Below are 8,405 nucleotides of genomic sequence, written 5' to 3' on the forward strand. Positions count from 1 at the left end.
TCTTCCCTCCAGCGGAACATCAGTCTGCCTCTGGGGCGTGGTACCGGTACGGCTATGGCTGCGCCGCTCACGCGAATGCTCTTCTTTGTGCAGGTCAGTCAGAATGCAACGTGCGATGCTTATTCTATTGTCATTCTGCCGGTACCACCCCCAGTGCTTTTTGCGAGTGTAAGAGCTCATGCCTGTCGCTTTCGACCTGTGTTTTGTAGGCGTTATCGGTTCAAGTTGCTACGCCACTTCGCATTTGACTTTTTGTTGTTACTTGTATGTGGTGACGTCGAGATGAACCCTGGCCCTGACGATACAGTTCTTAACCGTCTTTTAGACGGAAAAAAGGAAATTAAGGAAAAACTTGGTGCTATTGAAAAACACCAAGCCGAAAGTAACTCTGCCATATCAGACCTAAACGAACGTATGACTAAATTAGAAACAACGCTTACTAAACTTGACGAACTGCACAGCGTCGTAAAGGGATCCAAACAGATTTGCGAAGTGCAACAAGCTGAGCTAAAGGCGCTTGTAGATAAGGTTGATGACCTTGAAAACCGCAGTAGGAGGTGCAATTTAATTTTTTATGGTGTGAAAGATGATGAACACGAAACGTATGAAAAGGCTGAGGAACGTATCTTAGAAATTTGTCAGTCGAAGCTTCAATGTGAAAACGTATCGATAGAGAGAGCACATCGTCTTGGAAGGCATAATCCTAATAAAAAGGGGCCAATAATGGTGAAGTTTCCTTCGTTTAAGGAAAAGCAGGCAGTGTTATCAAGCGCGAGGAAATTAAAGGGCTCAGACATTAGTATTTCAGAGGACTTTTCTGAGAGCGTGCGCAAAAAGCGGAAACGATTGTGGGATTATGCTAAGGCGAATCAAGTGAATACTGACAAAGTAAACCTCAAGTTCACTACTCTTTACATAAATAAGGTAAAATACGTCTATAATGAATCCCTGGACCAAGTTGTACAAGCAGACTGACAGGAACTGAAGGCGGATGGGTCGGTGCTTTCTTTTCTTATTGTGAATTGCAGAAGCATAAGAAATAAGGGTGATGAATTTTCTAGCCTCGTTGATATGTCTAGACCAACTGTCGTTCTTGGATCTGAATCCTGGCTCGATGCTGACGTTGAGGATAATGAAGTATTTCCCAGGGGCTTTGTTTTTTACCGTAAGGACCGAAATCGTTTCGGGGACGGCGTTTTTATTTTAGTGGATGCGACAATGTGCTCCCGGGAAATTGATATTGAATGCAGTCAACGCGAAATGTTGTGGGTAGAGATTAGATTGAAGAACGGCAGGTCATTATCGGTATGTTCGTTCTATCGCCCACCAGGAAGCAAAGCTAGTATTCTAGGTGAGCTTACCGCCGCAATGGAAACAGTGAGCACCAATTATCTAGTTATAGGCGGTGATTTTAATCTTCCAGAAATCAATTGGTCTCTGGCAGATCCCGCTTCCAGCGCTTGCAACCAGTCAAGTAAAGAAATGTTGAAGGTATGTCGCCTCTTCGAGCTAACACAACTAGTTCTAGAGCCCACACGAGCAAAAAATGCTTTAGATTTATTTTTCACTAACACGCCAGAGGCGGTGCGTTCTACAGTAGTGCTGGCGAGCATAAGCGACCACCAAGCTGCATTGTGCGATATGAATTTGCAGTATGTGAGAGCTGCTAACAGTGGTCCACGGCGTATCTATAGCTATCAAAAAGCACGTGTAAGTGAAATGACCCCGGCTCTAGATTCCTACTATGATGTAGTTGAGACACAGGCTGAATTCATGAATATGGAAGAATTATGCGAAGTACTTAAGAACAAGTTGCTCGAGATGGGTGAAAGATATGTCCCATCATGGGTTATGACTGCGCGGCGTAGCAAAAGTAAGCCGTGGTGTTCTCGACACGTGAAATGCAAGGCCAGGCAGAGAGCTCACGTTTACGCTGCTTATAAAAAAACCCTTCGTCGAAGCTTAAAGGTAAACTCAAAAACAAAACTGAAGAGATGAAGGTAGCTACGCAGACAGCCAAAGATAAATACTTTAGCACGTTCCACCTGCGTATACAGAAAATACCGAAAGAACTGTGGCAATTCTTTAAAATGAACAGTAAAGATGTATTATCAATACCTGCTCTTGATAGCGACGGTGCTACCATCCATAACGAAATTGAAAAAGCCGAGTGCTTTATCTCGTTTTTCAGTTCTGTGTATGCTGCTCGTGTTGACACTCAAAACACTGTGGCGCGATCCACCCAAGTGGTGGGTGAGCCCATGGACGATATCGTGATCGACCAACGAGGAATAGAGGCAGCTCTCAGAACATTGAATCCGTCTAAAGCAACTGGTCCTGACGCTTTGTCACCAGCACTGCTTTCTTTGTGCCCACGGGAGGTATCCAAATATCCGTGTGTAATCTTTACTAAATCGTTACTAGAAATATCTTTACCAGATGACTGGAAACTTGCCAATGTCGTCCCTGTGCATAAAGGTGGATCGCGAAGTAGTGTTTTGAATTACCGGCCTATCTCGCTTACTAGCGTTGCATGTAAGATACTTGAGCATGTGCTTTACAGTAATGTTATGAGCCACATGAACGTGCACTCTTTGCTCAGCCCCCAGCAGCATGGATTTCGCAGTGGATTTTCGTGTGCAACACAGTTGCTGAGCTGACGCATGATTTATCAGGAGCTTTGGATAAGGGTTTTTCTGTTGACTGTTTGTTTCTAGATTTTAAGAAGGCGTTCGATGGTTGTCCCTCACTCTTATAGAAAAATTGGAAATATATAATATAAACAGTACGGTTGTTAGCTGGATAAAAGAATACTTAAATTTAAGAAAACAAAAAGTTGTGCTTAAGGGCAAAACACCCCGTAAAGTTGATGTGCCCTCTGCAGTGCCTCAAGGATCAGTCATAGGACCACTTTTATTTCTTATCTATATAAATGATATTTGCTCCGGTATTTCATCGCAAATCAGGCTATTTGCCGATGAGTGTGTTTTGTACAGGACTATTCATACTACCCATGACTGCAATGTTTTACAAAACGACCTGTACAAGGTAAATGAGTGGTGCAACAAGTGGCACGTGCACATTAACATGAAAAAAAAACCATTCATATGCGTTTATCGAGGAAAAGAACCCCAGATGACTTCTGTTACTCTTTAAATTCAACCATGATAATATCGGTTCAGCAGCACAAACATCTCGGCGTTTATTTCGCACCTGTTCTTTCTTGGAGCCGTCACATTGATCATATCACAAGTAAAGCATGCCGCATTCTAGGTTTCCTGTGCAGAAATGCAGAAAAGTTGCCACTGGAGATAAAGGTATCATTGTACAAATCAAATGTCCGATCTGTTCTGGATTATGCGTGTACAGTGTGGGATCCGTGGACGGCACGTGACGTGAACAGTTTAGAAGGAATTCAAAGCATTGCCGTTCGTTTTGTTCATTCAAATTACACTAGGAATTTCAGTGTTTCAAGAGCAAAAGAAAGCCTCAGTTGGGAGCCACTGCAGCAACGCAGGAAATATCTCAGACTGAAACTCTTTCATAACATATTCCACTCTAGAACAGGTATAAATCCCGGGAAATATTTTTCCAAGCCTGATTACGTTTCTCTACGGCTGGACCATGAAAAAAAGGTTAAAGAAATAGCCTGCAAAACTGAAGCGTTTAAAATGCCATTTTTCCCCAGAACCATAAGCCAATTTAACAAGCTGCCATCCGATGTCGCAATGATTCTATCAAATGATGTATTTTCATACCCTATACGTCCACTGAAGTAAGATAGTGTTTTTGTGTTTTGGTGTGTATGTGCGAGTATGAAAGCATTCCGGGTATATGTTTTGTTTTGCCTGCTTTATTTATTGGTTCTTTGTTTCCTTCTCCCCCCCCCCCCCCGCTGTAATGCCTACGGGTGCTGTGGGTATTGTGATAAATAAATAAGTAAATAAATAAATAAAAAGAGGAAGCGCAGCGTATGCCACTTGGCAGAGCGTAGCCCTCTAGTGAGCGACGCACGAAGCGCATCTTACGCGCCTTCTGGTGGTGACGTCTGAGCATGTGACAAGCGCGCGCGCAGCTGTTGCGAACGAGCGAGTGGGCAGGTTAGCACCGGGAGAGGAGAATAAAGAGGGAGTGACGTCACAATAAAGAGAGAGCGACGTCACATCCACTCTGCTAGGCAGATGTTAGCCTATGCCAGGCAACTGTTTTCCATTAATCAGCTAGTTAAATATCATGCGACCATATGGTTTTTGACGTCATTAGCGACGTCGTTACTTCAGCTTTCTATTCGGGGTTACCAGGAATTTCACCAAAGTTGTGCTCACGTGGCGGGTCTCTAAAATCTACGATTCTGTGCTTCAGTGCGCAGTAATCAGTGATTCCTAATTTATTCCTATTATTCCAGACACTTCAGTAACTCAACTTGTATAAAATATGATCCACTCATGTCATCTACGTATAATGAAACCATGAATTTCGTACTCTACAATTTTTTTCTTATGTATCTCGAATTTTTTCTCCATCGTCCGCGGAGGTGAACCGGTAGTGCCGCACAATATACAACAGACGGCAGTCTTGAACGGCACACGATGCTCGTGCCACTAAACATCTTAACTGAGATAACGTGGGGAAACCTCGTTATATATTCGCAAGATGTCGCAAATGTGCCTCTTTAAGGCTCCAAAATTCCCTGCTTTATTTAAACATATGCTTCGTATTTTTTTGTGCGAACAGGTACATCGAGCAGGCACGCTTGTGGCACCATTAAAGATATTGAAATTTCATAGAAAGGTGCAATCTGGTCACCTACTCTGGTCATGTTAGCTACAACCCCTTCAGCGAGCCCTTCCTTTCCGTTCTGTCTTGTCCTGAAACGAATGAACGGCTATGTGCGTACCATCGAAGGTATTTTGGTGTAACTGTGCGACATACTTTCTGAGTTCATGGAGTCACAGCTGTAAGGCGCACATTTAGCACGAGTATAACGGCGGCCTCCCATCCTTAAAACAAAGGCTGGTTAAGACAGTTAAGAAGGCGCTTTAATCATGGCGATGCCTCGTGCGCCTAATCGCCACAATTTCTTGTATCTATGCAGCCGCTGAGAGTCTTTCCAGCTGTACAGCACTGGTTACGCAGAACAAAGCGTGCATTCTATTTTAGTAGGAAGGACAAAGCACGACAAGTGCACTTTTTTGTAGGCATGAACTGAAAAAAAAAAATGACGAAGCACAATGGGTGACGTTCTAGGGCGGAAAAGGCAAGAAAATCTGTAGATGCATAATGGGCACTGGAAAGCATTATTCATCTGGGTATTTCGATTATCAAGCACATGAGCGTAAAAAGAAATTTAATGTATTGCGTCACGCAAGCACCCTAAGCAATAAGTTACCCAATTCATGTGTGGAATACTAAAGCTTTGGCCACCAAAATAATGAAAGTAATTTAGAACATAATACACAAATGAAATACTGAGTTGAGCCGTTATCACTCACGGGCAGCACGCGTAGTACAGGCTCTAAGCTGTTTACTGCGGCTCCTGACGACTTGAATTACCACTGAAAAATGTTCTTTTTTCAAGATTTCGACTTCTGACTCAGATGGATCCTTGCGTTTTTTACGCGCTGTTCGATGTTTCTGCTAATTTAGGAAACTTCCGTTGCGCGCGAACTGCAGTACCCTGCGTTTTAGAAGTTAAATTTATATTTCAGGCGTGCTGATGCTTCGCTTTCACTGAAGTTTCACAATAATGTTGTATTATTTAGTCCGCGTGATTATGTAAGTCACCTTGTTCTGTTGTTTGCAGGGTAGTCTTATCCTTTGCTTGGTGCTTGATTCCTAAACCAGGCCACGTCTCCCACAGCTCAATTATCCAATGGTGTAGTTGGTTTGTCACAATGATTTCTACTTTTTTGCACGCAAACATGGCAGGCGAAACTACCTACTGTATTACTGCAGAATGCGAACCATAATAGGATACAATTTTGCAGAGACATTTGTGTAAGAGAAAGGGAGATGTAAGCGCTAAACCTTATGCTAATATTGTTAAAATAAAAGCGGAGGTTGCCGACACAGCCATTCCAAAGCAGTTTATTATCGAACAAAGCTGCCACTGGTGCCCGCAGTGTCTGCCTAAATATAACGCCAGTAGGTCTCTTGTATGGGCTATGTGCAAAATAGGAGGGCATCTGTTATCTAATCAAGCAATACCTTGTCTTAGTAGCGCACAACTGCTATGAAAACTTCTTAGAATTATTCCACTTTCTCATCATCATCATCATCATCATCATTATCATCATCATCATCCTAATTTAGGTGCACTGCAGTAGGAAGGCCTATCCTAGCGTTCTGCATTTACCCCCGTCTGGCGCTCGCTGATTCCAACTTGCGCCTGCAGATTTTCTAATTTCCTCACCCCGCCTAATTTTCCGCCGTCTTCAACTGCATTTGTCTTCGCTTGGTAACTATGCTATAGGTCTAATGGTTCATCGGTTATCTACCGTAGGCATCACATGGCCGGCCCAGCTCCATTATAGAGCGCAGCTCTTAGGCGCCCGCTCCTGCGGCGAGCGTCGTCGTCGGCGTAACTGAGCGAACGAGCACAGCGAAAGATGAAAGCGAACGCGGAGCGCAGAGCAGAGGGAAAAACTCGAGAAAGAAAGCGGAGGAGGAGGGTGCAGCGGAACCATAAGGCGTAACGCCTCCGTGACTGCTGGTATCTGTGCTGAATCAATGCTAGTTAGTGCCAGCATAGAATCAGTGCTAGCATAGCACAGCACATGGTAGCATATAATCAGTGCTAGCATAGAATCTATGCTAGTTATGCCTTTTCATAATCTCTTAAAGCCATATAGAGAGGTTTATTGAATTCCGCAGATTTCTCAATTGCTTGATTGAACACGTGAATGTAATTCATTGTTAAATATCCCTTTCTGAAATCAGCCTGTTCGTTTGGTTGATTGAAGTGTTGACTTGATTTTATTGGAAGATATCTTGGTGAATATTTTCTAGAATTCTCAAAGCAAGCTAGTAGGCCTATAATTATTAAATTCTTGAAAGTCTCACTTTTAATCGATTATAATGTTGGCATTCTTCTAGCTGTGTCATACATATTAAGTGATGAGGCATCGCTTCCAAAGGGTGGCGAGCTTTCTAAGCGTACTACCTCCTCGTGTTTTGGTTAAATAGACTGTTATTCCATCTGCTCCTGCCGCTTTTTCCCGCGACATGTCCTGCATGGCCATTCTGACTTCCTCGCTAGTTATGCAAGCAGTTTCTGTATGCTGTGCATGACCACTTCGAATGAAGGTAGTGTGGCTGATCTGGCTACTGTACATGTAAGTATAGAATTCTTCTGCTACATTTATTGCATCATCGAAATTGCTGGTAAAATAACGTTGCTTATATTACACTGCATGCTTCTTGTGTTGTCTCATGCAAAGTTTTCACCTTACTAATCTCACACTGCCATCATTCTTTACTGCTTCCTCATTATCCCACGTTATAATTGCGAATTTCTCTTACTTTCTTTTTGTTAATAGCTTTTGACAGTTAAGCGATTTCTATCTGGTCGCTTTAGTAAGACACTTTCATGCTTTGTCGTTTCTTTATCAGCTCATTTGTAACTTGGGAGAGGTTACCCCCCATTCAATTGCTGCTTCTGAAGTGAGGCAAGTTAGGTTGCATTCATTACCTTTATGTTATTTTCACCTTCCGCTTCTAAAGCTGCATATTTATTCGCGAGCACCAGACTGAATTTGTCTGCTTTTGTCCTTGCTGTAACTAGGTTGGGCTGTCTCTCTGTTCAAATTGAGGGAAATCGTAGACCTCAATAACCTATGATCCTTGTCATTTACCCTACACAGCACTTCTACATCTTTCACTATACTGGGATCGGTAGTGATTATGAAATCTGCCTAATTTATTGTTTCTTCATTAGGGCTTTTGCAAATCCATAGCCTCATGCTGCGTTTCCTGAAGAACGCCTTCTATATACGGAGTGTTTTACTTCCCCCACATTCCACCGACATCTCTCCTCCAGTGTTCCTCGAATCGACGCCATAGTTGCGAATAGCTTGTTCTCCAGCCTAATTTTCCCCCGTTTTTGCATAGAATTCTCCTGTGAGTACAGCATATTGAGTTTGCTCCTTATAGAACGCAGCTCTGAGGCGCCCGTTCCTGGGGCGAGCGTTGGCGGCGGCGCCAGCGTAAGCGAGCGAACAAACACAGGGAAAGTTGAAAGAGCGAATGCGGAGCTGGAGACGAAAGACGCGAGCTGCGAATGGCGGGGACCAATGAGAGCGACCCCTTCAGTGACGTACGCGTGGGAATCTGGTGTCATTCGGAGCCACCTCACCGCTCGATGCGTACTCGTTTCTGGTCTCAGCCGGGCCGCCCGTTTCGTGCTA

Source organism: Dermacentor variabilis, chromosome 3 (assembly GCF_050947875.1).
Source record: "Dermacentor variabilis isolate Ectoservices chromosome 3, ASM5094787v1, whole genome shotgun sequence".
Classification (NCBI taxonomy): Eukaryota; Metazoa; Arthropoda; class Arachnida; order Ixodida; family Ixodidae; genus Dermacentor; species Dermacentor variabilis.